General features: G+C 38.8%; 1 pseudogene; it reads left to right on the forward strand.

The window, feature by feature from the left end:
- The first annotated feature begins 392 nt into the window (after positions 1-392).
- On the forward strand, positions 393-511 carry LOC134946319 (5S ribosomal RNA; annotated as a pseudogene).
- The last annotated feature ends 5841 nt before the right edge of the window (positions 512-6352 follow it).

Here is a 6352-nt window from a genome sequence, read left to right on the forward strand (position 1 = left end):
GGGCTCATATCTCTTATTGTAGACACCTCTTAGACTTGCATATCTGGCATTAATATCTCTTATTCCAGACACCTGTTAGACTTTCATATCTGGCACTCCATATTTATCTAACCAGCTGATTAAAGAACGTCACAACATTCGGAAGTAACTGACAACTGTTACTATCAACGATATTTGATATTTTATTGACTTATCAAATTGGTTATTAGCCTCTTTTACTCTTTTCAACCTGTATCTATCTTTCGTGGACTCTCACCATTGATTCAGGGATTATCCCTGTCTAACATTAGCAGCAGATCCATCTCATCTCCGTTGTTCTCTCCGCTTATGCTGTAAAATTCGTGAACTCTCATCAGTGATTCCAGAGCATCCGATTAGCATTTATCCTTTCTCTCTACTATCATACCACACTGGTAACGCCCAAAACCGTCCGATCTTGGAAGCTAATCATTGTTGGGCTGGGTCAGTACTCAAGTGGGCGACTCTTGAGGAAGACCCAGTTTAGTAGAGTGCAGACCGGTTCATCACGCTCAGAGTATAACAGTGACAGCAGATTCACTCTGCTATCTTTTTTCCTACTGTTCTTTGTTCTTTTCTCTCTTGACAGACGGTAATATCATGCTCGTTTGCCCATATATACAGTACTCTAATCCCTATCAGGTGTTACACTCACATGCTAACGCAGGGCTTATAATATTCTCTGGTGTCTTAATTGTTTTCAATTTATCCTGTAGTAACTTTTTAAGACACTGTGACTGGACTTCGGCAGCCGGAATTAATATCATGCTAATATTAGCATTTGATTGTTACTAATTGTATTTCAGTTTCTCTTGTGATCTATTTAGTATCGGCAATTTATTGCTACTTTGTTCATTATAATCTTCATTGACCACTGACTTTTTTATCTTTGTGTTATCAATAAAAGTTAAATTTTATATCTATTTTGATATTTCATACATTAGTTTATGATAAGAGTGCGCCCACAAAAGAGTCTCTTTTTTCTCATTTTTGCTGTCTCAAGTTGTTATATTGACTCAGGGTGCACCACCAAATAAAGATTATAAAACAGGGTTTTCTTTCTACCTCTCTATTTTGGTTATTACATTGATATTTGATACTATATATTATGGAATTTAAATGAATTAGACATATGAGAAGGGAAGCACCACTATCATATTGGACCCAGTATGCACAGATAATTTCATCCAGCGTAAAGCATAATCATAGATGCCAATTGTCTCAGTTTTAGAGCCCATCACCTTAGGAGACATATGTTGCGACAGTAATAAGTAATCAGTGCAGGATTGCTTGCCATGTGCTGCTGACAAACCTCTATAGGCACACTCCAAAGGATAGCACATCGCCCACACATAAACATCCTTCAATTCACGAAATATAGAAGGTAAACCAAATTTTGGGGAGTGGCTCCCCTGCAAGGAGAAAGTATTTATATCCATTGTTGGGGGAGGATACCTGCTTAACTTGGCCCCCTATTAAGATAGATGATTCTAAGTGGCCATATAATCTGTGACGCATGTTTAAGAAAAATGTTTTAGGATGCCAGTAAGGTGCATATATATTATGCAATAAATATTGAGAAGTATCGATTGACACATCAACTTCAGTATGACATACTGTAGCACCCCTGAGGATCAGCAACCACTGAATTTATAGAAGTGTGCAAATTCTGTTTAATTAAAATAATCACATCCCTGGATTTAGAGGAATATGTGGAAGAGGCCAATACTGACCATTGAAGGATGTTTAATTTCATAATCTCTGATTGGAGAAGGTGCATCTCTTGTAAGAATGCCACATCATTGTGGAGTTTATTTAATTAGAAAATGATGTTATTCCTCTTAGCAGGCGATTTTACAGCCCCGCCATATCAGGTACTCACTACTAAATGAACCATAGCTTAGTTTCGTACAAAAGACATGTTCAAATGATATTCAAGCTAGAAACAATATACTCACCATTGCCTTAAATATCACAGTGCTGCACAAATAAACATCTGGGGGACACAAGACAAGATACACAAGGGAGAAATAAATACATAAAACAAAAAGAGTGAAGCAATAAGATCATAGACAGAAATATAACCATCAGGTTAAGTAGATATTGACTTTCAGTCATAAAAGTAGTAAGAAATAAAACAATAAACCTATATAGCATGCTTATCCATAGCATGCCCCAGCTAACATGTTTGAACTATAAAAATAGCAACCCTGCAGCCTAGTTAACTTAGAAAAATAAGCCCGCCCTTAGACTAGGGAGCAAATAATCAACAGCAGTAATTGCAAACAGGGAACAAAAAAGAGCATATATGAAATAGCATTAATCTCATGAACACCTGATCCAATGCAGGTATTGAATAATGAAAGACGACATAACATTCAGTGTATATAAGTCTCCTGAATCAGGCTGGGAGTACCCAGGAGAAAGTGGCATCTTGGAAAACTGCATCTTCGATAAGAAGCAATCCGCAGCACTATTAAAGTCCTTAAAGGATTCCCCATTAAAAATGAAGAGATGCTTAGGATATAGTAGTGCAGTGATTTTCAACCTTTCTTTAGTCACGGCACACCGAACAATATTTTAAAATTCCCAGGGCACACCATCAGTTCCCCACAGAAAAAAAACAAAAAACACACATTGGCCCTCACAGTAAAGAAAAATCCACACATACATTGGCCTACACAGTTGCTCCCCACATAAATCATATTGCTCACACATAAATCAATCACGTTTCTCCCCACATAAATTGTATTGCTCCCCACATGAATTATTCACATTGTTCCCCCCATAAATCCATATAAATCATTATTCTCCCCACATAAATCTTATTGTTCCCCACAGGAGAAATAAAATAACAAATATTAGCCCCTACCGGTCAGCTGTCCTCCGCCCTGTCCCTCGGTTGCGGGCGTTCATAGTGTAGTGCTGCAAATACTGAGCAGGGGGCGGTTGGGCAGGTGTGGATGTGGGTTGGCAAGGAAAGCTGTGTATGCAGGCGGGAACTGGAAGATGTGTAAGCAGGCAAGTGGGCTGGCTGGGTGGTAGACGCGGCAGCAGTGACCTATGATATCACACCGCCGCGTCTTCAAGTCATAGGTCACGGCCGGAGCATGACTGATCCTCTAAAAAGAGCTCGGGCCAACAGTTCACTCTGAAGGTGCAGGACACTGCTCTGGCTCCACGGCACACCTTGCAACTGGTCACGGCACACTAGTGTGCTACGGCACACTGGTTGAAAAAGCCTGTAGTAGTGTAAACTTTTTGTATTCCTTGAAAACGTGACATCATTGAAAAAACTTTCCGTGCACTCTCACCTCTGCCAAGTAATCCTGGAAGAGTTGTATCACGTCACTGTCCCATTGAATGTCTGTATGTCTTGCGGAGGCATACCATATAGTGTTTTTATGTAGAATGCTCAAAAAACTAAATATGACAACCTATGGTCTGGCATTTCGACCTGTACATAATGGACATAGACGATGAGCTCTTTCCATTACCATATCAGCACATTGGTCCTGGATATGCAACAGTTCAGGCAAGGAGGATTGTAAAAAGCGATAAAGCTCTGGCCCTTTAAAGGAGTTTTTTTTTTTTCTTGGACCTATTCTCCAAATCATCTAATTTGTTTATCACTTGGTAATAATTCTTCTGCAAGCTGTCAGGGGAAGCTTTTAAGCCAGCAACATTTTGAAACACCTCCCCTAGCCTGTGTTCAGTAGTCACTACCCATTGTGATAGCTGCTTGAGCTGAGATTTAAAGTCATGTGCTACCCGAGTTAGTTTGGTAGAGTAAGCCTCCATATGGTGCCCCATTGTGTCTTTAATCACCTTCACCATTTCCCCATATGTGACAGGAGCATCTGAGGCAGGAGAGACAGGCTGGGAATCATTATCCAGTGCTGAGGCACCTTCCAGCATATTAGGCACAATGGCTATATTGGATTTGGGTGCTCTCTTTTCAGAATGTGTTTTTTGCTGTTTTGCAGGCAACGGAGCAGAGAGAAACTTCTCAATTCAGGTCCGGAGAGGTTCCCCTCCCAGAAACTGCAGGTGGCACTTGGTCTGGAGCTGCTGTAGTGGCTGTGAAAGCTGTGTAAGCACCCGGTCACATGGTAGCCAGAACCGGTAGTTGTCACATCTGACTTTTATTATACTTCAAAAATCAATATTGTTGTACTGAAATAAACCTGTATATTTGTTGCTTACAGTATCTAATATTTATCTCTTGTATCTTCAGTCTCAATCTGTAAATAAACCTGTGCCAATATATTTTGTAATGTCATCTCCACCCAACAGAGCTGGAAAGATGTCCTCACTATTTGGCAGTGGATATTCTGTAGTCAAGTGTGCAGTGCTGGTTTAATCATTGTTTTAATGACTCCAATTATGCAAAAGTAACCTGCTTTATCTTTCTCTAATACTGGAATTATAGACATTGCCCATTAACTATGTGCTAAATGTGACAAAATCTTTGAACCTTCTAGTGTCTTCAGCTTTGCCCCAACCTGTGGAAGAACAGCAGATGCTACAGTCTTTGTGAAATTTTGGTGTAGCTTTTAGAACAGTGGTGACAACCTCAATAATTTTTAAATAAGGGCTGTGCATCAGTTATCAAATTCTATAACCTTTTAATATTAGTGTCATTGTTTGATACTGTAGACATTGACATTTGTAATGTTCAAGTAGACTGCCAGGCAACTAGAATTTTGATTTACCATTTATGGCAAAGAAATACTGGTCTGCCATATTGGAATATATATAAATATTCTATTTGCTATTTCTGTTTGCATTTCATAACAAATTAACATTTTCCTACAGGTGACATTTTTCACAACAATATACAGTATCAATTCAACAATACAAAGGCTGATTTGTAATGGAAATTCTGCAAATTCAACTTTACTTGCGCAACTTCAGGGTGATTCACATTACTTAGCTGCCTTCTACCGTAACACTGTGTACTCCATAAGCAGAAAAATATATTTTCTATTAATTTGACTGTCAGTTGAGTCAGACTAATTTTTTCTCGGATTCTGTACCAGTAAAGGTTGATTTAGATATTGCCGAGTTTGCTGTTTAGGTACTTTATTGTATTTTCTTTCTATCCTGAATGAATATGCCCCTTTAAATGACTTTTCTTGCATTGTATATACTTAAGCCAAAAGTGTCCCATGTGAGGTCTGCCCACACAATACAAGATATTATCTTTCTAAAAACTGTTTTGTGTCATATATTCAAGCCCCATTTGTGGCAACTCTGAGGCATCCTTTTGAATCACATCTATCAAAATTGCAAAAGATGCAATAGTTCCAATAATAATATCGTTTTTGTAATACTATCTACTTAGCCATAAACTGCTAAATTTCTGACCCTTTCATAATAATAATTTTGGGACAGCTACATACACAATACACTTGAGTATGCATGCTCGGGGCCAAATTCAGACGGATTGCCTGCACTGGGCATGGGGAATGCATAAAACCAATGATAATGATGATGGCTGCTCTTGTATACAGAAAAGAGTGGGGTAGTGCAATCGCATGGATGTGTCGGCATTCGGACTCGCATGTACTTTCATTAGCCTTCTATTTGTAATCCATATTTTTTAGGAATGCATCAACATTAGGACATGCATGTGACTCAGATCCAGCCCCTGTATGATCTGCCTTTAATAAGAAACCGGAAGCTAGCAAATTGCAACATCGCAACAATTTATCTCATGGGAAGAGTGACTGTAGTACACTGATTATGTCTGCTCCTATGTATATACTGTATATGTTTGGATAGTGATTCTTTGTAAACTATTTTAGGAAGCCTAGTCTTCTAAAAAAAAATCAACCTTTTGTTTCCACTACAGCTGTATGAAGCTTGGATGGATAATCGCACATCACTTCCCGAGTTTCATATTGCAGCTATTTTTGCTAGTTCGGTTTTTACTGTGTTTCTCTTGTTATATCTGATGGGGTTGCTAGGGAATTCAGTTATAACTACAGTCGTAAATAATGATAAACACTTATACACCCCAATGTACCTATTCCTCTGTAATCTGTCCTTACTAGATCTGTGTTACACAACAGTCACCATCCCTAAGCTGCTGGACATGTTACTGTCTGGGAATTTCACAGTGTCCTTCATACAGTGCTTTACCCAGATGTATTTTCATTGGGAATGTGCCAGCACAGAAAATACTATATTATGCACAATGGCCTATGACCGGTATGTTGCTATCTGTAATCCCTTACACTATCACAGAATCTTCAGCAGGAAACTTTGTGTGCTACTCATGGCTGCCATATGGATATATGGATGTTTAAATTCTTTCCTAGGTACTTTA

The sequence above is a fragment of the Pseudophryne corroboree genome, chromosome 7 (genome assembly GCF_028390025.1).
Source record: "Pseudophryne corroboree isolate aPseCor3 chromosome 7, aPseCor3.hap2, whole genome shotgun sequence".
Classification (NCBI taxonomy): Eukaryota; Metazoa; Chordata; class Amphibia; order Anura; family Myobatrachidae; genus Pseudophryne; species Pseudophryne corroboree.